The 26,304-nt window shown below is 51.7% G+C and overlaps 1 protein-coding gene and 1 pseudogene across 1 annotated transcript in view; one reads left to right on the top strand and one right to left on the bottom strand.

Moving 5' to 3' along the window:
* LOC130026612 (polypeptide N-acetylgalactosaminyltransferase 12-like) overlaps positions 1 to 26,304 on the bottom strand; it is a 180,230-nt gene that overhangs the window by 51,883 nt on the left and 102,043 nt on the right. The window lies entirely within an intron of this gene.
* Positions 14,123 to 14,203, top strand: LOC130026774 (uncharacterized; annotated as a pseudogene).

Genomic DNA, 26,304 nt, shown 5'->3' with positions numbered 1-26,304 from the left:
AGCTGGAGGCTGGTCAGGCCCAGCCGTGGTCAGGTTTGGCCACTCCTGAGGGCCTCACTGTAGAATGGACATCTCTCAGAGTCAGGAGAGAAATGGGAAACAATCCCAGACAAACTCATCACTGAGCATCGCCAGAAGATTAACCTGCAGGTGATAGTTTGTCAGGATCAGCCGCAGCGGGGTGAGCTAAGGGGGGCTCGCAAATGATTCTGTCTGCCAAGCCTAAGGGGAGAGAACCAAGGAGGCAACAAGAGGCAGAAGCGAAAAACTAGGCAGGACCTCTGAGAGACCCGCTCTAGGAGGTGGACAAGATGGATGGGTCAGGAATCACCAAATTTGACAAGAATCAAATGTGAGGTTTGCTCTGACAAAATGGTGACCAGAACCAAATGGCAACCGGCTGAGTGGACAGCATCATTCCTGGAGTCAGAGATCACCTTGTCCCAGGTGAGGAAGACAAGACTTAATGCCCACTTGGTGACAGGAAGCCACCAGGCTTCATTCCATGTTCCTTAACATTGACCCACGAACAGATGACTAGGACCAGACCAAGACAACTTCATAGCCCCCTTAGTCTAACCCAGGGCGCGGGTGTACCATTGCCTCACCTGAGGTTCGGAGAGTCCGCCCGGGAGCGCCCCCAGTAAGCTACTCCTATTTCCTTAACTTTATTTATATATCTCTGTCCTTCTGTCTGACCCGGATGGGGTTCCCAAATCTCTCACCGAGCAAGAGACTAAGGGGAAGCAGGTTACCCGAGCAGGGATGGAAGGGGCTCACAGGAACGCTCGAACACTGAGCGTAGAAACGGGAATCACCACTGTGGGAGCACCTGAGAGCACTAGGCACCACTGCATGTTAGATGAAAGTTGTTACCGCAGAATCAAGGTAGCCTGTAAACAACCTACATAATTATGCTGTGACCTGCTACTGCCCGTTTGGGGGATAGCTGGGTAGAGCCTGCACACATGGAATACACTAGGATGCTTCCACCAAATTCTTGGGTGCCACCTGTCTTGGTGATACTCTGTATGATCCTAAAAGGAAAAACTCCAAAGACAGTCGTTCAATGGGAGAACAGCTCTCACCACTGGCAAGGGGTGAGAGGGCTCAAGCCCCTGATCCCCACAGTCTCCCAGCTCCCCAAACCTCTAGGAAAACCTGGACTTGGTGTTTCCAGAGCCCAGGGGCCCAGAGGCAGGACACAGAGAACTAAGCCCAGAGCCCCAGTAGAAGCTTCGAGAGGGTGTGCAGGATATGTGTGAGGTGTGAAGATCCATGAGAGTGAACGGGCGGCCCCAGGCCCATGGTGCAGTTAGAGGGGAAGGGCTATGAACTGGGCACCGAGGGGTAAACCGGGACCAGCCTGTGCCTGCCCTGAACAGCCCTACCAGGCTGATCCCTGGTGCCTCCCCGAACCCTGGTTCCAATCCAAGTAGGAATGTAACAGGCAGGAAGGGGCATGGCTGACCAAATTCCTGGAAATTACTGGAACAGGATGGCTCTGCCTTCTGAGGATTTACCATCTGGTCTGACACATGAATCTGGACACACTTCTTGTCACCAGTAGAGTGTCACTCAGCCAAGGCTGTCCCAACAGGTCCAGGTGTGCAGGAGCAAAGAGGAGTCGGGGCCTGGTTCTCTATTACATGGGGTCTGACCGTGCTGTGATGGTGGCAGTGGGACTTGTATTAGGGAATCTGATGGTCCACAAAGAAGTGGGGCGCTATTATCAGGGATCAGCTCCGTACAGACTCGGGGACACTAGAAACATGTTCCATCCACGGCCCCATCCTGCTCCACTGATAACACACTGTCTTCCTGCTAGGGTGGGTGCCATCCAGGGGGAGCCTGGCTGAGGGGACAGCACCTTGGACCCACCTGCTGCAGGAGCACTTTCAAGTGCTCATCCTGAGAAACCTGATGTGGCCACTAGGGGGCAAAGTGGGGTCTGTCCCTGGTGCACTGCAGAGGGGAATGGGGAAACAGGCACCAGGGGCAGGGGAGGCCATGGAGGTGCTGCAGTGGAAGGCAGGGCTCTGGGTGCTGCATCCTGCCCTCCCTCCTGGGGACGCATCCGTGATTGAGACCTTCAACCCTTGGGGTGGACTCTCCTGGGGTCATTGACAGGCTTCACACAGGGGCAGGCAGGTGACGCGTCTTGGCATGGTGACATGGCCGAGGCTTCCCACAATCTAGAAGCAATTGTCAACTACTGGCCAGACCTGCCCCGCCCAGTGACACACACACCCACACAGGCCTGGGATAGATCCATTTATTGCAACAATCGTGAAAATCAGACAGTGGCGGTCAGGGACAAAGCCCGCCTTCCTCCTTCCCCTCTTCTCAGGCAGCAATACAAAGTCCCCAAACAGCCCCAAAGAGTGTGTAGAATCCGGTGACTGGATGGTACCAGCGGCCAAGCTTCAGGGCTGTCATGCGCAGAAACAGGACCCCACAATGGGGAGGGGAGAGCTGAGTTGTGACTTCTGACCTCCAAATCATTGTTTGCTAGTGCTTGGGGGATATATCTGCCATCCTGATCCCTTGGACCTTGTGGAGGGGGACATTTCTTCCCTCCGATCCCTCGGACCTTGTGGAGGGGGACATCTCGGCCCCTCTGATCCCTCGGACCTTGCGGAGGGGGACATCTCGGCACCCCGATCCCTGGCGTCTAGTGGTGGGGGGCCATCTCTGGCTTCCCCGATCAATCGCGTCAAGTGGGGGGGGGCATTTCTGGCCCCCCCATCCCTGGCGTCTAGTAATTTGGGGGCATCTCTGGCCCCCCCAATTCATGGCTTCTATTGGTGGGGGGGCATCTCTGGCCGCCCCCGATCCCTGGCGTCTAGTGGTTGGGGGGTATCTCTGGCCCCCCGATCCCTGGCGTCTCGTGGTGAGGGGGTATCTCTGGCCACCCCAATAACTGGCGTCTAGTGGTTGGGGGGGCATCTCTGGCCCCCCCATCCCTGGCGTCTAGTGATGGGGGGCATATATGGCCCCCCCGTTAATCCTTGCCATCTAGTGGGGGGGGATCTCTGGCCCCCCCGAATCCCTGGCGTCTAGTGGGGGGGCATCTCTGGCCCCCCCTTGATCCTTGCCCTCTAGTGGGGGGGAATCTCTGCCCCCCCCGATCCCTGGCGTGTAGTGGGGGGGGGCATAACTGCCCCCCTGTTAATCCTTGCCATCTAGTGGGGGGGGAATCTCTGGCCCCCCCCAATCCCTGCCGTCTAGTGGTGGGGGGCGTCTCTGGCCCCCCCTTGATCCTTGCCCTCTAGTGGGGGGGAATCTCTGGCCCCCCCGATCCCTGGCGTGTAGTGGTGGGGAGGCATCTCTGCCCCCCCGTTAACCCTTGCCATCTAGAGGGGGGGGGAATCTCTGGCCCCCCCTTGATCCTTGGCCTCTACTGGGGGGGGGGAATCTCTGGCCCCCCCCGATCCCTGGGGTTTAGTGTTGGGGGGGCATCTCTGCCCCCCCGTTAATCCTTGCCATCTATTGGGGGAGAATCTCTGGCCCCCCCTTGATCCTTGCCCTCTAGTGGGGGGGAATCTCTGGCCCCCCCTTGATCCTTCCCATCTAGTGGGGGGGAATCTCTGGCCCCCCCCTTGATCCTTCCCCTCTAGTGGGGGGGGAATCTCTGGCCCCCCCTTGATCCTTGCCCTCTAGTGGGGGGGGAATCTCTGGCCCCCCCTGATCCCTGGCATCTAGTGGTGGGGGGGCATCTCTGCCCCCCCTTAATCCTTGCCCTCTAGTGGGGGGGAATCTCTGCCCCCCCCGATCCCTGGCGTCTAGTGTTGGGGAGGCATCTCTTCCCCCCTCGAATCCTGGCGTCTAGTGGGGGGGGCATCTCTGGCACCCCCATTTCCTGGGGTCTAGTGGAGGGGGAAACTGTGCCCCCTGATCCCTGGGGTGTCTAGGGGTGGGGACATTTCTTACCCCACATCTCGGGGTCTAGTGGATGGAGACTTTACTGTCCCCCTGATTTCCCGTTTCTTGAGATGGAGAATAGTTGTGGCTTTGCCCTGATCCCTGGTCTTGCAGTGAGGGATATCCCTGGTTCTAGTGGAGGGAGAAGAGCAAAGGGCAGAGGAAGAAGGCAGAACTCGGGTGGCATGGGGAGGACGGGGCTGGGCTAGATCAATTGGGTGAGAGCGGCAGGGTGCGTCGGTGCAGTAAAATCGAGGGGTCAGCTGGGTGTCAGGCTGCCAGTGGAGCTCTTGCTGACCAGCTGCGTTTTCTGGATTTTCGGCGGGTCATTACAGGACCTGGGTCCGATGACGGTGGACTCCTCTTCCTTAAGGACAGCAACAGGAGCATCTCTGGATCTCACACAGGCCATGGTCCCTGCCCCCTGGGACTTGACTGACTCCTCCAGCTCCTGGACTCTGGCACTCCTCCTGCCTGGCCTCCTGTGCCTCCTCCTTCTCTGTGGCCTCCAGCTCCTCACGTTTTGTGTCCAGGAGCACCTGTGTGTTGTTCGTCTCCACGCCAATCCCTTTGGAGTGGATGGGATGTGGGGCAGCATAAGGGTCTCAACCAAGGAAGGGACGTGGGGGGCTGGGGGTGGGGCCGCCTGGCTCCCCTCCCCAGTAGCCCCGCCCTCTGACCAACAGGGGCTTCTCCCTGTCACTCACCCTTTTCCGGGACTCCTTTTCACTTTACCAGGTTCTGCAGCTGCTGTTTCTGCTGCTGAGTCCCACAGAAGAGCACCTGGGGTGAAGGCACTAGCTGAGGAGGCAGGTCTAGGGCCTTCCTGCCCCAGAGCCCGTGGCCCCTCTCTCACCTGGTCTCCCTCAGCTCCCTGATGGCGGCCTCCAGCAGGGCCTGCTGCCTTGGTGGCACCTGCAGCAGCTGGTCTATGGGCTGCTTCTGCCGCAGCATCCGCTGGTTCAGCTGCTCCTCCTTGGAGCCCAGGTGACAGCGGGCATCCAGGTGCTCTTGTCGGCAGCTATGTGCATTTCGAGGTACCAGCAGAATCGGCCCCAGGGAGGCCACTGGCACTGCACCTTTTCGTCCTGCCCTGGCATCTGTGGGAGGTAGGACAGTGTCTGTGAGGACAGGCAGGAGGACCGACTAGATCCCAGCCAGGAGATGCAGGGCTCAGACCCTCAGCCACAGGCCCCCATGGCGCCTTTGTCCCAGAGCCTAGGAGTTGGGTCTCCCTCTGCCTCGGACCCTGACTCCTACCTGGCAACTGCCAACTCCAGACCCCTCTGTGTAGTGTGGGCCAGTCAGTGCCACCACAGCCCTCAGGGCATTCTGACCTGTCCTTCCTGCCATCACCCAAGGCAGGCTCTTGGCCTCACTGGTGGTCTCACCAGCCCATTTCACAGACCAGGAAAGTCACAGCCCAGAAGACTGAATGGTTATGCCCCAAGAATACCCCAGGGTGGAGGGGAGCTGATGGCCAGCAAACCCCTGCCCCCTCTCTCAAAACTCTTCGAGTACGGCAACTTTTCGTGGGCTCGCAGTGAAGACATGTTGGAATGATAGGTGATAATTGGAGATGATAGGAGACTCGTTCAGCTCCAAGACTGCGGAATGTTACCCAGACCCCTTCCACTGTTACAGAGACACAACTCGAGCCTGGCCGGGCTCCCGGCCGGACACCCCACAGCCCTTAGACTCCAGGCGGCGCTGCACCCGCTTCTCTCACCCCAGCTCAGTCCCCTCGGCCCCCACTCACATCCGCAGTTGTTCTCCGGGTTCACCCGTTGTTCCTGGAACCTCCTGCCTCCACCTGTCCTTCGAAATGTTTTCAACGATGTGGCTGTTTCGGGGGCACCCAGAGGCCGGTAAACCTGAGAGGAAGCAGACAGTCAAGGACCCCAGACAACTAGAAACAAGCGTTGTATGTCCCGGCCCTAGAGCTCTCTGCATTTTCAGGGTCGTAACATTCTGGGGAGAGGACAGCTGACCCCATTTCCTTTGGCTGCCCGCAGAGCAGGACACAGGTGTGGAGGGACAGGGAGACTCGCCCAGCTTCTGCTCCCAGCCGGTCTCCCGTGTCACAATGCCCCATTCACAGGACCCCTCCCTGGAAACTCGAAGTCAGTCCTCCCCGACTTGCCCTCCTCGGACATCACAGACTTCAAGCTCCTGGTGCTGTGCACCAGCCCAAATCACTCAACCCTTAAGGATGACGCTCTAAATTGCAAACTTCTGCCTTTATCAGATACACTTGATGTTTTAAAATTCTGTTCTTTCAGCTCTTTCTGTCCCAAACAAGAGGGGAAGCGTGTTTTTGCACAGTTAAACCCACTGCCAGGAGGGTCTGTGGTGAGGTTTCTGGGAGTCGGGACCCTGCTTTGACTCCCCAGCTCCTCAGTGATGCCCTGAGCTCCCACCCCCATTGTTTCCTGAGTTGGGTGGGCCAGTGTCCAGCCACCCAGGTCTTTGGTCAGCGGGAGGCCAGGAGATCCTATTCTGGTGGCAGGAGGAAACAGGGCCTGGAGAGAGTGTCTCTGGGGACTCCCATCCCAGAGTCCCGGGAGACCCTGGCGAGGACAGAAGTTGCTGGAGGACAAGACTGCCTGAAAACGTGGCTGTCAATGGGCGGAGGCTTTATCCTGGGCCTCCTGGCCACACACTGACCAGTGCAGAACCAGCGCATGGCCCAGTGTTGGCGGGTTAGCACCGACCTAGCACTTTTTCTTCCCATCTTTTCATGCTCTGCCAATTTCCAATGATCCCCTAGGGAAAGGGTCAACATGCAGAAGGTGCATTGGGGCCACTTCTCCCTTAAGCCTCCTTGAGAGAGGGTGTCCCGAGGGGCGGGGCCACGAGCATTTCTATAGGCAGGGATGTGGCCGTGGCCTCAGGACACTCTGGGTGATTCCTCCCTGCCTTGCCCTCCTCAGACATCACAGGCTTCAAACTCCTGGTGCCAAGCACCAGCCCAAATCATTCACCCCTAACGGATGAGGCGCTGCCATGTGACTCTCCGCCTTTACAAGATATATCTGATGTTTTAAAATTCTGTTCTTCCATCTCTTTCTGTCCTAAATTAGACGGGAAGGGTGTGGTCGCACGGTAAGAGGTTTTTGGCAGGAGGGTCTGTGGTGAGGGGTCTGCGCACCCGGGGACCCTGCTTTGACTCCCCAGCGCCACTGAGGCAGCTCCTCAGCATTTCCCTGAGCTCCCACCCCCATTGTTTCCTGAGCTGGGGAGCCAGTGTCCAGCCACCCAGGTCTTTGGACAGCAGGAGCCCAGGAGGTCCTATTCTGGGGACAGGAACGGACAGGTCCTGGAGAGGGGCTCTCTGGGGACTCCCATCCCAGAGTCCCGGGAGACCCGGACGAGGACAGAGGCTGCTGGGGACAAAACTGCCGGAAGTCTTGCTGGAAATGGGCCCGGGCTTGATCCTGTGGCCTCGGAGCCATACACTGACCAGTGCAGGGCCAACGCAGGGCCTTTTCTTACCGTCCGTTGCGCTCTGCGAATTTCCAACGATCTCCTAGAGATGACACCTAGAGGTGACCCGTAGATGACCTGTGGAAGGGTCACCATCTGGAGGTGACCCCTAGATGACCCCTCGAAGGGTCAACAGGGGGAAGGTGTGATGGGGACACTTCTCCCTCAAGCATCCTTGAGAGAGGGTCCCCGAGGGACGGGGCCACGAGCTTTTTTTATAGGCAGGGATGGGGGCGTGGCCTCGGGGATGCAACCCCATTGGCCAGGGAGAAATCTAGAGCTCCCAGGGGCAACCTCACAATGAAGGCTGCACCAGCCTCTGCCCTGGTGGGCCTGACGGGCCTCCCCACCCCCACCCGGACCCTCGGGCACTGCCCCCTGCCGACGATGGTGGCTTGGAACTCTGTGGGCCTCACGGTGGGCCAGGAGCACTGACCCTTTCGGTCTCCCGTAGCTCAGTCCACGACTTTCTCATTCCCAGAGATCACGTCCCCCCATGCCCAGGCTGGGCTGCAGCTGCCAGGATTCGCCCCTGAGCACCCCCAGGTCTGGCCTGGCTGCTGCTGTGGGAGCCCAGCGAGCCTGGCAGAGGGGCTGTCCTGGTCGCTGTCCCAACTGCCCCTCACTCCAGCCCCTCTCCTTTATCTTCTTGGAGCCCCTGCCCCCTGCCCTGCCCCTCTCCTCTCCTGAAGCCCGCAGAGTTCTTGCTCCCACCTTATCCTGTGTCCACGTTCTCTCTGTCCTCTCACTGCTTCCACCCAGACTGGCAGCAGCCAGTTTGTGGGGCCATGAGCCCCCAGACCCAGTCAGTCCCTGACCAATTCCCCCTGTTGCTCAGAGACTTCCCTTTCTGAGTCCTGGAGGGCTCTTAATGACCCCATAGAACCTCCCCACCCCAGCTCTGCCCCTTTCTCTGAGACTCAGTCTATGCTACTGGGAGCTGGACACCAGACTTGGCCTTGGGGAACCTTGATGCTTCTCTGGTGTTGATCCCGGCGTGCTCTGGAAATCCCTCTCAATACACACACTCCCAACTAGGGCCACTAAGCCTGGCCACGCTGCCCTCACGAGTCCTGCAGCCTGAAAGCAACCCCAACTCCCCCATATCGCCCGTGCCCACTATGGCATCCACGAATGCACCTGTCCTCCCTGCCCTGAGCACATTCAGGCCCCAGTGGTCTCCGGCTGTCTCCTGTAGCTCTGACATCTCCCCCTCTCACTTTCGCTGGGCTGAGAATCAAATTTATCTCTGATGGTGGGGCACAGGGTCACTGTGGGCTTGTGCTGTCTGGGGAGCCTGTGGGCAGTGAAGGGTTCCACACTGGGGTGAGGCTCTGGGCAGAGAAATTCCATCCAGTCCTTGAGAGGTTTGGGAAATACCTGGAGGTTTGCAGGTCCTTTACCTGAGACATGATCTGGCCACTAGGGGGCCTGGCACCCACGAAGCATTGGGGGCAAGGTGGGGGCTATTCCCGGTGGGCACTACAGAGGAGGTGTAGACGGAACAGGCACCATGGGCATGGGCATGTCATGTCAGGTTCTGATCCATGGGGAGACCCCACAGGACAGCTCATGCTTCATCAAGAAGCATGAGCCGTTCCCTGGCAGGACCCACCCACCCAATGCCACACACCCACACAGGCTGGGATGCATCCATTTGTAGAAACAATCTTGGAAACAGGACAGTGGCTGTCAGGGAGACTGATTCAGCCCTCTCCCCTCTCTCTCCTCTGCCACCAATTCATGATCCCCTAAACTGTCCCAGGTAGTGCCTAGAACTCAGTTGCTGACTGTTCCAGCCTCCATCCTTTTCAGGACTTCCTTTCCCAGAATAGAAACAGTGCACTGGAGGAGGGGGAGCTCTCGGCTCAGACTTTTGCTTGGTCTGTAGCCCATGAACCGAAGGTTTGAGTGTTGCCTCGTTTTCCGTGGGCCAGGACGGGTAGATGGTTGTAGCCAAGTGCCGTTTTGAAAATCGGATGCTCTGAATGAGTGTTTCCTCTAAGCACTGAGATCCTTCCAAGTACTGCTTCATTGACCCTCATGGCCTGTGTACATACCTGAGAGGTTTGGGGTTTGTGGGGATCTCTACTTGCTCCAGCCTTTGTGATCAGGAGACCCTGTGGTGCCAGGGAACGTTCTTGACCTCATGCATCCCAAGCCTGTACTGAGTCTCCTGAGACTTCTCTCTGGTCTTCTGGACAGAATTTTTACTCAAAAAGTGGAAAATGCCCTGGACCATGCAAGGACAGCCCACAAACCGGAAATATCTCAACATTTAGGTGGGAAAGCAGGGGTGAGGGGTCATTCTCCACTCCTCTCTCCTGGGATATAGTCTAAGGTGGGGGGTGGGGAGGTGGTCATTTATTATTGCTACTCTTTGAACTATTTCTATGGGGGTGAGTATTTCTGCTCCTGGGACTCCTTATTGTGTAGTGTTGGAGGACATGTCTCCTATCTGAGCTCTGTTCTCTCTTGTGGGATATTTCTTACCCCAGAGCTCTTGTGTCTAGTTTGGAAAACAATTTTCCCCAACATCCCTGGTGTGTTTTTTTTGGAGGAAATTTCAGCTCTGCTCATTCCTGGTGTCGAGTAATTGTGAACATTTCTGTCCTCGGAACCCTGCTGTCTATTGTTAGGGGAAACCTCTGCACCCCATGTCACTGGTGCCTACTGCTTGGGGCCTGTTTTTGCCTCCCAGACCAGTAGTGTCTATTACTAGGGGACATTTCTGCCCCCCACATCCCCATTGCCCAGTGTTGGGGGACATTTCTGCCTCCAGATGCACGGTCTTCCCCACACCGCCAGCTTGTCCTTCTTGACTGTTACCACCTCCAGCTCCTCAGGCTTTATGATCTCCACTGTGTTCGCCTCCACTTCAGTGCCCTTGGATTGACTGAAACTGGATAGACTGCGGGGCAGCCCCAGGCTCTCAGCCAACCAAGGGAGGTGGAGGGCTCGGGAGCAGGGTCCGCCTGGTTCTGCCCCCCCCCCCGGGTGTCCTGCCTCTTGACCCCCACTGTGGGCTTCTTCCTCCTGAGGACCCTGACACACATTTTCAGGACACATTTCTGTCAAAGCAGCAGCCAAGTCCTGCCCTGAGTCAGGCCACTATGGACTGTCCAAGTGGACTGTCACTGCTCAGGCAGAGTCACGACTGGAGACCCAGTGCTGTCACCTCCTTCCCCTCCCTCACCCCTACCACCTAACAGGGAAATCCCTCTTATGGCCTCTAAGAATTTGAGCAGTCCTTCCTTAGGGTCCTGGGAAAAGGCCGGCCCTGTCTGCTTGCAGCACTTTTCTTTGGGTGTTAGCACCACACCCAGACATGCTCAGGCTTTACCCCTGACTTAGCTCAGGGACCATACCTAGTGGAACTAGGGGGGCCCATTGATCCAACGTCAGCAGTGTGCAAGACGATCACTTTATCTGCTGGACTAATGCCCTGCTCCGAGCGGTATTTTTTTTTTCAGCTGCTTCCCACCTAAATCTCCTTCCTGTAGAGTTGGGCTCCCTTAAAGATGCCTCACTCCCCCTTCTGTACGGCACCGTGCCCAGGGAGACAGCCCCGTGGAACCCGAGGCTTCCACTCCCGAGCACTTTCAGACTTTTCAAGAATGGGCCCCAGGGATATTGCAGGGTTTAAGGTGCTTGCCTTGATGCGGCCCAGCCCTGTTCAAGTCCTGATGCTAGGATCTCCTGAGCCCTGCTGTAGAGGAGAGTGCACCTCTACCCACATTTCTCGCAGGCTAATTTCAGACAGGCTACCCTGGGGAGCAGGATCTGCAATGAGGCACAGGGTCTGGGAGAGACGAGGCAGGCACTGAAATCACCCGGGATGGCCCAGAGGTGGTCTGTCACACTGTTCAACGTAGAAACCTGGGAAAATCCCCCGAATTTTCCTACGTTATTGATATGCTCCAGATCCTTCTCTGCACCAAGAAAGGTTGGTCATTTCTTGTTCCATACTCTCCTGTCAGCTGCTTACTAATACCCCGTCGCCCATCAGATCTGCTGTAAAACTGATCTCTTGCCTTGTGCGGTGTTCAGTCTTTGGAGCTGTTCATTCCATTAGCACTATTATCTCATCATGTTCTACCACATTCCAAAATGTGCTTTTTTTTTTCTTTATGGGTCACACCCAGCGATGCACAGGGGTTACTCCTGGATCATGCACTCAGAAATTACTCCTGGTGGTACTCAGGAAAACATATGGGGTTCTGGGAATCAAATCCAGGTCAGCCGTGTGCAAGGCAAACACCCTACTCACTGTGCTATCACTCCCGTCCCTGCTGCTTGGTTTTTAGTTAGCTTTAGGCAGAAATTTTGGCAAAGTTCGTATGAGTTCATAGTCGTTGAAAACTCAAAGTTATATTAGTGCTGCAATTCTCATTTGTGAAACAACAAAACTCACTACCAAGCAGGGGAGAAAGCAGCAAGACAAGACCAAAAGTAAAAAGAGCGACACTCAAGCAGTGGCACCAGGGGTACAGGAGGAGTTGGCAGAGAGCATGGCAGCTGGGTGGCACTGCCACTCGTACAGAGGAGATAGCTCTACCCCAGTGGAGTGGTTAAGGCCAAACCCCAGTATCTCTAGTTTGCCCTTGGTCTAGAGGAGGCGAGACCTGGCATGGCAGACACGGGGCAGGGAGAAAGAGGGGAGCCAGAGCAGGAGCAGGAGTCAGGGGTGGAGGATGCGGAGGGGCAGAAGCCAGGCCCCAGATCATTGCCCCAGGGGGCCATGACATGCTGCAGGAGAGAACAAAGTGCCAATATCACACCAGACAAGCTGTGACCCTCTGTGAATGGGAGTGGCAGACATTCAAAGTTGGGTAGCTTCCAGAAATGTCTACTGACATCAGGACCACTTGGACAGTCTGACAGAGTCACAGGGAGTCCCCAGGCAGGCAGGGAAGGCAGGGTAACTTGGTACCTACACTCCCAAGAAAAGCCTCGTGGAAACAGTGGGCCCCATGACCCCCAAGATAGGGCAACATAGGAAGCAGAGCTCGTTGAAGGTACCGGAGGTGCAGCCCTTCCCTGCTTTTGCTGGACACGAGAATCCATGGTCTCAGCAGATGCTGGGGGTTCCATATGGAAAACAAGGTTCTCCCTGTTCCTCACTTTAGTATCTTATTGGCATTAGATCTCCAGACAGAGCTAGAAGCGCTAATAAATGTCCACCTTGACACTGTGTATTCCCACTTTGGAAAATACCCTCTCCAGGCGCCCTCTAATGGCAGTATCATGCCCCTCTGCTGGTAAACTCATGCTAGGAGTGAGCCTCCAAAAACATCCACAATGTCAGGTAGACCTTGAGGTGTGGCTAGGGATAGGGAATGATACTGCGCAGGTCTGGGAGGCAGGAATAGTGGTGGGATGCAGCTCAACTGGGAGCAACCCATTGGCCTCAGTTGTGAACTCATGATCTGCGCCGAGTCAGTGTGGTCGCTCCTGCTGGTCACCTTGTGGTACCCAGCCCTTCCACTCTCTTGAGTCTGTTTTCCTCTAGTGCCCAATGATTGACTGGCCTGAACCTCAAAACATATGCTTCCCCCTTTGTAAATTGTTCCAGGAAGCAGACCCGTTTGCCTTTGGGCCAAAGGATCCAGAGACAGGAGGAAACCTCAGTCACTGTGGACCCGTTGCCCAAGGATTCAAAAACTCGGCCACCTTCTTCAGGAAGACCCTGGCTCTGGACTTAAGAAAATCCTCGTTGGAGCCCTTGAATGGACCATCCTGCAGTCTGTAGATGATAAGGTCCTAGTGTCAGAAGCCTAAGAGAACTGAAAGAGAGCCTCAGAGGCTCTGCTCCAGCTCTTGGTTGAGGCTGGGCACCAGACCTCCTGGAAGAATGAGCATTTAGAAGTGAGAAAAAGAAAAACAAATAACCTAAAAAAATCAGCAGTAGGGCTCCAGAGGCATAGAGGTTGATCCTCTTAGTGCCTGAGAAAGGGCACCAGGCTCTAGGTGCCCTGACCCAGGGTAGGGCCATTGGCAGAGGTCTGGGCATACCTGTCTCTGAGGCAGGGGGCTCAGATCTCTCGCTGTGCCACAGAGGTAAACAAACTATCTACCTCCAGGTCCCCATTCAGGGGTGACAGTGATGACTAACAAAGGGCCCCAGTGGCTACCAATTGCCCAGATGGCACAGTCCCTGGGATTATGATGTGAAAACCCACATCTAAGTTTTGCGACTCTAGATTTTGATGTGAAAACCCACTCTAACTTTCACGACCCCAGCCTTTCTGCTTATCGGATGGGACCCCATCCTCTGACTTGCAAGAAGCAGTGGACTAAATCTCTTGCTCAGAACCAGTGAACAGTTCAGGAGCAGTTTCCAACCTGAGTGGCATCCGGATAAACACCATAAGAATGAAGCCCTGAATCCCTCTGGAAAGACTGGGTAGGGGCGGGTGCGCTCGGCGAGGGATAGGGACAAGCACGAAACATGGTGAGACCCCAGGATCTCTTAATTTTCATATTAAAAGGTAAAGGTAAAAGGTAAAGGCACTCCCGTTGATCGTCGATTTGCTCAAGCGGGCCCAGTAACGTCTCCATTGGAGACTTTGTTGTTACTATGTTTGGCATATCGAATACTCTCGGTAGCTTGTCGGGCTCTCCAAGAGGGGCGGAGGAATTGAACTCGGGTCGGCCATGTTGGCCGCTTGTAAGGCGAACGCCCTACCACTGTGCTATCACTCCATCCCCCTGAGCTTCTCGGCCTTTTGGCTAAGATCAAGTGTAGTATCTGTTCATATTAAAAATTGAAATTTATTTATTTGGATTTATTTTTTAATTGGGTTATTATTTTATGTTTTGAGTTTGCTCCTGCACATATGGATGTGTTGGAGGCTGTGTACCTTTTTTTTTAATCCAAGAATTTTCTTTTTATTATTTTTTATTAGTGAAACCCCATGAGGTACAATTGTAGACTTATAAATTTTTGTGCTTGGGTTTCAGTCACACAATGATCAAGTACCCATTCCTCTACCAGCACCCATCCTGCACCACCACGGGTCCCAGCATCCCTCCTACCCCACCAACCCCCTTTCCCACCCTGCCTCTTTGGCAGTGCATTCCCCCTTGTTCTCTCTCTCCCCATTTGGGTGCTGTGGTTTGCAATAGAGGCACTGAGTGGTAGTCATGTTTGGTCTATAGTCTACTTTCAGCATGCATCTCCCACCCTGGGAGGATCCTCCCAGCACCCTTGATTTGGTGCCCTCTTCTCTAGCTGAGCTTCCCTGGAGACTGTGTAACTTCTTTACTTGCAGAGTACGAGTCTCAATGTTGTTCTGTTTGGGTCATCTCGCCACTCCTAGTACGCAGCATCCCTGCCATGGGGGCACATCTGCAATTGCTTTGTGTAGCCGCATAGCCTCATAGTCCCATAGCCCCATTCCTCAATGGTAAGGGGCAGAGGAGGGGAGAAGGGAGGGGGCAGGAAGGTGGAGGGGGGAAGAGGGGAAGGGCGGGAAGGAAGAGGGAAGAAAGACAAGGTTGGGGTAGATGAATATGATTTTAACAGGGTAGGTAAAAGACGGAATTACAGGTGAGTAAGAATTCTGTTTAAACATTTCTGACTCCTGGGGGGAACACATCACTTTCAGGCAGGTCACTTCGTGCCCTGGGCTGGGTGTCTGCAGCCTCCTTACCTCACGGGCATCACAGTCTGTCTGATCTTCTGCCAACATAATTTGTCTTTGACGGGTTGTTGGCTCAGGTCTGTCTTGGATCTGGGTGTGATTTCCACCTCTAGGTGAGAGGGAGGATGGGGTGTGCATGGGGTGTCTTTAGGAAGGACACTCCCTTCTGGTTCTCACAGAACACTTGGGGTTCCAAGGCGGGTGTAGCCCGTAGGATGGCGGGATCAAACCCAGATCAGCCACTTGCAAAGCAACAACCTACCACTGTACTATCGCTCCAGCCCTTGAATTTCTTCTTTGACGAAGTTTCTGTTCATTATTCCTCTCTGCATTTGTTTGATGGGGTTGGGAGATATTTTTTTTTAAGTTCTACCAATGTGCTATATAACTTGGATATTAGCCTTTCATCAGCTAGATATTGGGTAAATAATTTTTCCCATTCTGTGGGCTATCTTAGTAGCTTAGACGCCATTGCTTTTTTTTTTTTATAAAAACAACGCATTAGAACTGCTTTGTCACCTCTTGATCGATCAACCAGACTCAAGCTTAGCAAGGACATACTTCATTTGAGGGAAACAATGGAAGAAAGGGACTTAGTAGATATATACAGGACACTTCATCCACAAAAAGCTGAATACACATTCTTCTCAAGCGTACATGGAACATTCTCCAAGATAGACCATATGCTGAGCCACAAAACATGCCTCCATAAAATTAAGAAGGTAGAGATTGTATCAACAATCTTCTTAGACCATAATGCGCTGAAATTAGAAGTAAATCACACACAAAAACAGAAAACTATATCAAACACCTGGAAATTAAACAGTGCACTATTGAACAACGAGTGGATTAGACAGGAAATCAAAGAGGAAATCAAAAGATTCCTAGAAACGAATGAAAATGAGAACACGAGTTACCAAAACTTATGGGACATAGCAACGGCTGTGTTAAGAGGAAAGTTTATAGCTCTACAAGCATTCCTCAGAAAGGAGGAGCGAGCACACATAAGTAACCTAACCTCACAGCTTAAGAGCTTGGAGAAGGACCAAAAAAAGGAGCACAACCCGAACAGGAGAAAGGAAATAATAAAACTCAGAGCAGAGATTAATGAGATGGAAACACAAAAAACAATCCGAAAGATCAATGAAACCAAAAGCTGGTTCTTTGAGAAAATTAACAAGATCGATAAGCCTCTAGCAAAACTCACAAAGAAAGGGAGAGAGAAAACCCTAATAAATCGAATCAGAAATGAAAAGGGGGTCATTACAACAGAAACCAGAGAAATTCAGAGAATCCTCAGGGAGTACTTTGAGAAGCTTTATGCCACGGAACATCAAAACCTCGAGGAAATGGATAAATTCCTAGACTCCTACAGACTCCCAAGGCTGAACCAAGAAGACCTGGAATACCTGAACAGACCTATCACCGTCAAGGAAATTGAAATGGTAATAAAAAGTCTCCCCCAAGCACAAAAGTCCTGGCCCGGATGGATTCACTAGTGAATTCTTCCAAATCTTTAAAGAGGACTTACTCCCAATGCTCTTTAAGCTTTTCTACGAAATTGGAATATCAAAAACACTTCCGAACAGTTTCTACGAAGCAAATGTCACACTGATACCAAAAGCAGACAGAGATACCACAAAGAAAGAGAATTACAGGCCGATATCCCTGATGAACACAGATGCAAAGATCCTCAACAAACTACTAGCAAATAGAATCCAACTACTCATCAAAAAGATCATACACCATGACCAAGTAGGATTCATCCCAGGGATGCAAGGATGGTTTAACATTCGGAAATCAATCAACATAATCCACCATATCAACAAAAGAAAAGATAAAAAGCATATGATCATATCAATAGATGCAGAGAAAGCATTTGATAAGATCCAGCACCCCTTTATGATGAAAACCCTAGCCAAAATGGGCATAGAGGGGACTTTCCTCAACATAATTAAAGACATCTACCACAAGCCTACAGCAAGCATCATCCTCAATGGGGAAAAACTGAGAGCCTTCCCTCTAAGATCAGGGACGAGACAGGGATGCCCACTCTCTCCACTGCTGTTCAATATAGTACTGGAAGTACTTGCAATAGCGATTAGGCAGGAAAAAGATATTAAGGGCATTCAGGTAGGAAAGGAAGAAATCAAGCTCTCACTATTCGCAGATTATATGATACTCTACTTAGAGAACTCAATAACCTCCACCAAAAAACTCCTAGAAACAATAGACCTGTATAGTAAAGTTGCAGGTTATAAAATCAATACCCAAAAGTCCATGGCTTTCCTATACGCAAACAGTGAGAGAGAAGAAAGCAACATGAAAAAAACAATCCCGTTCACAATTGTGCCCCAGAAAATCAAGTACCTAGGAATCAGCTTAACTAAGGAAGTAAAGGACCTGTACAAAGAAAACTACAAAACGCTACTTCAGGAAATAAAAGAGGACATGAGGAAATGGAAAGATATCCCCTGCTCATGGGTCGGGAGACTTAACATTGTCAAAATGGCAATACTACCGAAAGCATTGTATAAATTCAATGCAATCTCTATAAGGATACCCATGACATTCTTCAAAGAAATGGAGCAAACACTCCTGAAATTTATATGGAACAATAAGCCCCCACGAATAGCTAAAGCAATTCTTAGGAAAAATAAAATGGGAGGAATCAACCTCCCTAACTTCAAACTGTACTACAAAGAAGTAATAATTAAAACAGCATGGTACTGGAACAAAGGCAGAACTGCAGACCAATGGAAGAGGGCTGAATACACTGACATCTCCCCTCAATCATATGATCATCTAATCTTTGATAAAGGTGCAAGTAATGTGAAGTGGAGTAAGGAAAGCCTGTTTAATAAATTGTGTTGGCATCACTGGACGGCAACATGCAAAAAAATAGGCTCAGAACTCTGCCTAACACTATGTACAAAAGTAAGATCAAAATGGATTAAAGACCTCAACATCAGACCAGAAACCATAAATAAGGTGCATTGAAGATAACGTTGGCAAAACCCTCCATGACATTGAAGCTAATGGTATCTTCAAAGATGCCACGCCACTGGCCAAGCAAGTGAAAACAGAGATAGATAAATGGGACTATCTTAAACTAAGAAGCTTCTGCACCTCCAAAGAAACAAATACAAAGACAGTCTACAGAATGGGAAAGGATATTCACCAAATACACATCTGACAAGGGGTTGATATCCAGGATATACAAAATACTGGTTAAACTCCACAAGAAGAAAACATTCAACCCCATCCAAAAATGGGGCAATGAAATGAACAGAAACTTTCTCAAAGAAAAAATCCGAATGGCAAAAAAGCACATGAGAAAATGCTCTACATCATTAATCATCAGGGAGATGCAGATCAAAACCACAATGAGATACCATCTCACACCTCAGAGACTGGCCCACATTCAAAAGAACAAAAGCAACTGATGCTGGCGTGGATGTGGCGAGAAAGGGACACTCCTTCACTGTTGGTGGGAATGTCCACTGGTTCAGCCCTTCTGGAAAACAGTATGGATGATGCTCAAAAAATTAGAAATTGAGCTCCCATTTGACCCAGCAATACCACTCCTGGGAATATATCCCAGAGAGGCAAAAATGTATCGTCGAAGTGACATCTGCACTTGTTGGTTCATTGCAGCACTCTTTACAATAGCCAGAAACTGGAAGAAACCTGAATGCCCAAGAACAGATGACTGGTTAAAGAAACTTTGGTACATCTACACAATGGAGTACTATGTAGCTGTTAGAAAAGATGAAATCATGAAATTTACATACAAGTGGTACAATATGGAAAGTATCATGCTAAGTGAAATGAGTCAGAAAGAGAGGGATAGACATAGAAAGATTGCATTCATCTGGGGGATATGAAGTAACAAAGTATGAGATTAATACCCAAGAATAGGTGAGATCAGCACCAGGAGGATTACTCCATAACGTAGAGGCCAGCCGGGTATCCTAGAGGAAAGGGCAGTTCAGATAGAGAAGGGAGCACCAAATAAAGGATGTTTGGAGGATCCTCCCAGGAAGGGAGATGCATGTTGAAAGTAGACTATGGACTGAACATGTTTGCCACTCAATGCCTCTTTTGCAGACCACAACACCCAAAAGGAGAGAGAGAACACAGGGGATTGCCCTGCCACAGAGACAGGGGGATGGGGGGATGGGGGTGGGAGGGATATTATCCATGGTGGTGGAAAATGGGCACTGGTGGAGGGATGAGTATCTGATCATTGTATAATTGAAACCAAAGCACAAAAAATTGTAAATCTACAACTGTAAAAAAAAAATAAAATAAAAAAAAACACGTCTAGGGAAAAAAAAACGCATTAGATTGGTGTATCTTTGATTTTTCTGTTCTCTTTTCATGCTTCACATTTTATTGAATTTTTTGCAAATTTTTATTTTGTTTTCATAAAGTTGTTGACAATAATTTATTACATTTAATATTCAAACACCAATTCCACCACCATCGTACCTTCCCACCACCATATTTTGAATGTTACCACTCCAAATCTTAGAGGTACTCTCCTGGGGTCATTAACATCGTACTCAGGGGCATGCAGATGACAGGCTCTAGACATGGTGAATCCCATGGAAAGGGCCACCCACAATATAGAAGCAACTGCCAACTGCTGGCAGGACACACCTCGCCCAAGACACATACCCACACGGCCTGGGATGGATCCATTTATTGAAACAAGCTTGGAAATAGGACAGTGACTGTCAGAGAGTGACCCAGCATGCCTCCTTCCTCTCTCTTCTCCTCAAATCATCAGTGCCCAACCAGCCCCCAAAGAGTGTCTAGAACTGGTTGCTCTGATGTTTCCAGACCCCATTAGCTTCAGGGCTGCCATATGGAGAATCGGGACTGTATACTGGGGAGGGAGAGCTCCCACCACAAGCCCTTGTTTGGCTTTTGGAGCTATCATGACTGAGGTTGGAGTGTGGCCCAGTATAAATTTCTGCTCCCAACATGCCTGGTGCCTAGAGGTAGGAGACATTTTTGTCCCACTGATCCCTGCGGTCTAGTGTTGGGGGACCTTTCTGTCCCCTTGACCCCTAGGATCTAGTGCTGAGGGAAAGTGGATGAGCGCGAAGGAGGGAGGAAGTAGGAGGGTGGGAAGAACTGGATCAGGGCTAGATTAGTTGGAATTGAAGAACACAGGGTACATCATCAGGGTAGAAAAAGTGGATTAATGGTGAACAAGCTTGCCAGCTGAACTCAAGCGGACGAGCTGGATTCTGGTTATTTGGGGGCAGGTCATTACAGGATCCGGATCTGAGGTCTGCAGCCTCCTGTTCCTCACAGACAGGAACAGGAGGGTCCCTCTGGGTTCTTCACACAATCCATCATCCCGCTGCCCAGGTCTGGACACCAGACCTTAGTCTCAGACCTTAGTCATCCAGATCCTTAGTCTTCTCACATGCCACCAGCCTGTCTTTCATGAACATCATCTCGAGTTCCATAGAGGTCATGGTCTCACAAACTCCACTATGTTCACCTCCAACTCCGTGTTCTTCGACACTGGATTGACTATTGGGAACTCCAGGGTCTCAGCCAAGCAAGGAAGGTGGAGGCATCTCAGGGGTCCCGCATGGCTCCACCTCCCATATAGCCCCACCTCCAGATCCCCATCAGGAACTTCTCCCTCCTGGAGACCCACCACACTCTCACCCTCTTCAGGGTACCCTTGGAATTGCAGCAAGGCCTGGGGCTCAGTTGCTCCTGATTTCAGGACTGAGGATTCCCTAAAGATGAAGGCACCAGGTCAGTAGGCAGGTCTAGGGCCGGATGCGCCTTCCTGTCCCTGAGTCCCTGCCCATCCACTCACCTGGGTTTCCCTCAGCTCCCTGAAGGTGGCCTCCAGCAGTGCCTGCTGCCTTGTTAGCACCTTCTGCAGCTGGTCCATGAGCGGCTTGTGCCTCAGAACCTGCTCGACCTTGGAGCCCAGGTGAGTGGGACATCCAGGTATGGGGTTGCAGCTGTGTGCTGCTTTTGATACCATTAGGAGCATTCCAGGCTGCAGGCACTGCACCTTCTAGTCTTGCATGCACATCTCTGTCATGAGACAGGGCCGAAGTCTGTCCAGATCCCACCACAACATTCAGGGCCCAGACACTCACACACCGGCCCAAGCAAAACAGCACATGGGGTAACCTGTCCCCTGCACATTCCCCTGGGGGTCTTTCTCCAAAGGCCTAATAGATGGGGCCTCCCCCTACCTCGACCCAGCAGCCTCCCTGCTACTAGTACCCTCTCTGTGCAGTGAGGGCCAATCCGCACCCCCAAAATCCCTCTAGCCTCTTCTAGATTTTGATACATTATAGTGGGTGGTGTCCTGGCCTGTCCTTCCTCCCACCACCCCAGGCGGGCTCCTACCCTCACAGTGGGTCTCCCCCGGCACCTTCTGTCATTTCTCCATATCCACCTTGTCCTGATTCACTCCCCTTGCAGCTGATCTGGAGCTGGCTCTGCAGTAGCACCTGCTCCTCCTCCTTCTCATTCTCAGAGACCGACACTGATCAGAGGCCACGTCCTACTGCGGGAGGCCAAGAACCTACTCCTTTTGCTGCTGCAGACACTCACCTGTTTGTCCTGCAGTCCCACCTGTGGGCGCAAGGCTGGGAGTGAGGACAGGCAGCCAGGGTATCCTGCTCTGGGTCCAGGGATGTGGAGGTCAAGCACCGACTCCCAGGCCCAAGGCTGGCAGCGCCTGGGCAATCTGTCCCCTGCACAGGCCCCCATGGTCTTGCTCCAGGGGCCTAAGAGCTGAGACCTCCCTTGACTGGGGACCCTGTCACCTGTCCTGTGCTCAGGGATCACCCCTAATGGTGCTCAAGGATCCATAGGAGGTGCCAGGAATCATCAGCCCAGGATAGAAGTATGCAAATCAGACACCTCACCACCTGTTCTAGCTTTTAATATATTACATTTCCTTGTTTCCTTTTTGGTTTTGGAACCACAGCAGGGATTAGTCCCAGCCATGCTCAAGGGACTCTATGGGACGCCAGAGATTGAAGTCAGATAACCCAAGTGCCCTTCCCACTCTACTATCTCCCGGCCTCTTTTATCTTTTTCAAAATAAAAATTTTAATTTTCCGTTGATTTTTCTACACTGCATCCCGAAAGGAATACCAGTTTACAATGGTGCGTGTGAAATTCCCAAATGATCCAGTGAGTTCCACTGCAATCAGAACCACCCCTCTAACTCTCCCCTGCTCTCTTTTTGCTATACTTGGACATTTTTGGAGGGACATACCCAGTGTTGCTCAGGCCTCACTCCTGGCTCTGTACTCAGGGACGACTCCTGGTGGGGTTTCGGGGATCAAATGCGGTGCCCGGGGTCACATCTGAATTGGCTGTCCACAAGGCAAATGCCCTTCCCTCTGGACCACCCCTCCAATCCTGCAAGATAGTTTTCTTGAAAAAAAAAACTTACTCAGTAAGATGTGAAGGGAGGACGTGTTCAAAAGAGCATGTGGGCTGAAAGAGCTGACCACTCACCCTAACTTCTAAAGGCCAGTAACTGCCTGTACCTGTCAATCACAAACTGCCACTCGGGAAGGTCCCTTGGGCCTGTCCCCCATCCCCATCTCTGTACCCCGAGAGGCCTCTGAAGGTCCCCTGCAGCATTTTCCCACTTCCATATCTAATGCAAATGAAATTTGTTTGCCATTCATAAATGCCCATACAGAGTTTCCTCTTAAAGTAAATGAAATAATCATTTTTTAAAAAGAGATTAAGTAATGACATGTTGAATGGTGCTCAAAGCAGGACACATTTGAACCACTGATCTACTCATCATGCACTGTCTCCAAACTCAAGTCCAGCATCACATTTCCACAATTCTATAAAGACCCCAGTGCCTCAGCTGAGCTCTGGATTTCACCTCAGAAAATGTACTACACATCTAATTCTATAAATCCAAATATAAGCTCTTCTCCTATTAAATTCTATTTTCATTGAATCGATGTGAGATAGACCCTTACAAACCTGTTCATGATTAGGATTCAGTCATCGTTGTTCACCCATCCTTCCACCAGTGTACATTTCCCACCTCCAATGTTTCCAGTTTCCCTCCCATCACCGCCCACCTTACCTCTGCACCCAGGCCAGCCTTTTTTAAAAATTTTTATTAGTGAAACACCATAAGGTACAGTTATAGACTTACAAATTTTTGTGTTTGGATTTCAGTTATACAGTGATCGAGACCCATCCCTCCACCAGTGTCCATTTTCCACCACCACGGATCCCAGTATCCCTCCCACCCCCATTCCCTCCATCCCACTCTGGCTCTGTGGCAGGGCATTCCCTTTTGTTCTCTCTCTCCTTTTGGGTGCTGTGGTTTGCAAAAGAGGCATTGAGTGGCATTCATGTTTGGTCTATAGTCTACTTTCAGCATGCTTCTCCCATCCAGGCAGTACCCTCCCAACACCCTTTACTTGGTGCTCCCTTCCCTATCTGAGCTGCCTTTTCTTCCAGCATGTGTGGCTGGCCTCCAAGCCATGGAGCAAACCTCCTGGTACTTATCGCGACTATTCTTGGTTGTTAGTCTCCTATTTTGTTACTTTATACTCTACAGATGAATGCAGTCTTTCTATGTCTGTCCCTCTCTTTCCGACTCATTTCACTTAGCATGGTACTTTCCATGTAGTACCACTTGTATGTAAATTTCATGAATTCATCCTTTCTAACAGCTGCTTAGTATTCCATTGTGTAGATGTACCAAAGTTTCTTTAACTGTTGCCTACTGACCAAGTAAAAGAATGCTTGATTTTTCATTCCCCCTTTGTCCTGCTCAAAGCTGGGCAACTTCCCAGGTTTCCGGGCTTTCAGGGATTCCCCACAAAAAGCCAAGCAAGGCTGCTATCAATGCGGACAGCCAGGCCATTTCAAAAAGGAATGTCCCAACAACCCCTTGAGGAAGAAGGGGGGATCACCCGGGCTATGTCCCAGATGCAAGAGAGGCAATCACTGGGCAGCCGAGTGTCGCTCCAGACCGGATAACTTAGGCAATCCACTGCCGCAGGGAAACGGCGGGAGGGGCCTGCCTCGGACCCTGCAAGCCTTCAGGCAGGAGGCCGATCAGACATCGGGTCAAAGTATCAGCCCGCTCCCGATAGCTTCCCTCCCTCTCTCAGGGGTTCCTCAATTCCCAGCTCAGGTCTAGACCTTTATGCCTCTGTCCGGGCGGTACTAACACCATCTATGGGAATTGAAAGTTTGGAGACGGGGGTCTATGGCCCCCTACCGCCCGGAACCACTGGCCTCATTCTAGGGTCAGAAAAGGCTCTCCTGCAAGGATTGCAGATATACCCAGGATCTATCACAGAGAGCTACATAGGACAAATTCATGTCTTGGCAGATTCCCCCCGTGGCATTGTGACGATAGAAAAGGGACAGCTGATTGCAAGCCTGCTCCTCCTCCCGACATGGCAAGGCCCCACCTCGACGCTCTCGTTCCAGGGTCAGACAAACGGAGACTGCTCAGATAATCCAGCCCAAATATTTTGGATTGCCCATATGGCTTCCCGACTACGCTATGTGCTAAGAATCAACTCAAAGGAATTCTCTGGGCTATTAGATACTGGAATCAAAGAGATGTGCCTGGAGCTGGAGGTTCTTTGTCCTCTTAACTATTTCTTCGACGTTCTTGAAGACGTTCCAAGCCGCTTTCTTCCTCCTGCGCAGCTCGGGTGCCAGGTCATTTGTTATGTTGACCTCTCGACCTAGGTACACATAGTTGTTGCATTCGGAGATGGTCGTTCCATTGAGAGCGAATGGGGCGTCAGGAACAAGGCTGTTTCTCATAAACATTGTTCTTCCTGCATTAACATATGCCTCAGAGACCTGGGCCCTACGCAAACAAGATGAGAACGCTATTCAGGTCTCCCAAAGAAGAATAGAAAGAGCTATGCTTGGAATATCACGTTTCACTCAAATGAGAGAACCAATCCGGAGTTCTGACATTCATCGAGGATCAAGGATCAGGGACGCTGTCTCATTTGCCAAGGTGTCGAAAATCAGATGGGCTGGTCACGTAATGAGATTTAAAGACGACCGTTGGACTAGAGCTGTTACTGATTGGATTCCACGGGATGTCAAGAGACCGCGTGGCCGCTCACCTACCAGATGGTCAGACTTCTTCGTCAAGATCATGAACGATCGGTTTGAGGCCCTTCATGTTCCTGGAGCGAACAGATGCCATTGGGCTACACTAGCACGCGACAGGGACAAATGGAGACGTTACTGGCGCCCGCTCGAGCAAATCGAGGACTAACGGGAAGTTAAGTGATTAAGTGATTAGATACTGGGGCAGATGTCTCAGTGATATCCAGTAAATATTGGCCTGCCAACTGGCCTGCCACAATGGCTACAGCCGTTTTGCAAGGACTTGGCCAAGTCCGACCCAGCCGTAGCGCCCAAGTATTGACCTGGGAGGACGCCGAGGGCCATAAGGGCCAGTTCCAGCCTTGCATTGTCCCAGACCTCCCCACCAATCTTTGGGGACAAGATATACTCTCAGCTATGGGCGCGGTTCTGGTTACATCACCCAGTCGCTCGCAGACATCGCCAGTCTCCTTTAAGACCATAGCCCATATCACTAGTGACTGCCCATCCTCCGGGCAGGAAAATCCCGTGACTTTAATGCCCGTTGAGGAACTGGAAGAAACTAGCCCTTTTTAATCGGGGCCACTGTCGAGCGGCCTCCCACCCTAATTACCTGGAAATCAGATGATCCAGTCTGGGTGGAGCAGTGGCCCCTACCTAAAGAGAAATTACAGGCCGCACATGCCCTAGTGTCTGAGCAATTAGAAAAGGGGCACATTACCCCATCCACATCTCCCTGGAATACCCCAATCTTTGTTATAAGGAAAAGGACCGGCGGGTGGAGATTATTGCAAGATCTCAGAGCAGTCAATGCCACCATGCATCCAATGGGGGCCCTGCAGCCAAGGCTCCCCCAACCCTCCACTATACCAAAGTCCTGGCAATTGTTAGTGATAGATCTTAAAGATTGTTTTTTCAATATTCCATTAGCTCCTAAAGATTGTCAAAGATTTGCCTTCTCTCTACCTTCCCCCAATTTTCAGGAACCCCATCAGCGCTACCAAAGGGTAGTCCTTCCCCAGGGCATGACTAATAGTCCCACTATGTGTCAGATATATGTTGCAGCGGTTTTAGCACCAGTCCGGGATCGTTTCCCCAACGCACTTTTGATCCATTA

This window comes from Sorex fumeus, unplaced genomic scaffold, assembly GCF_029834395.1.
Source record: "Sorex fumeus unplaced genomic scaffold, SorFum_2.1 ptg000034l, whole genome shotgun sequence".
NCBI classification, from domain to species: Eukaryota; Metazoa; Chordata; class Mammalia; order Eulipotyphla; family Soricidae; genus Sorex; species Sorex fumeus.
This window is presented reverse-complemented; position numbering and strand designations above follow the sequence as displayed.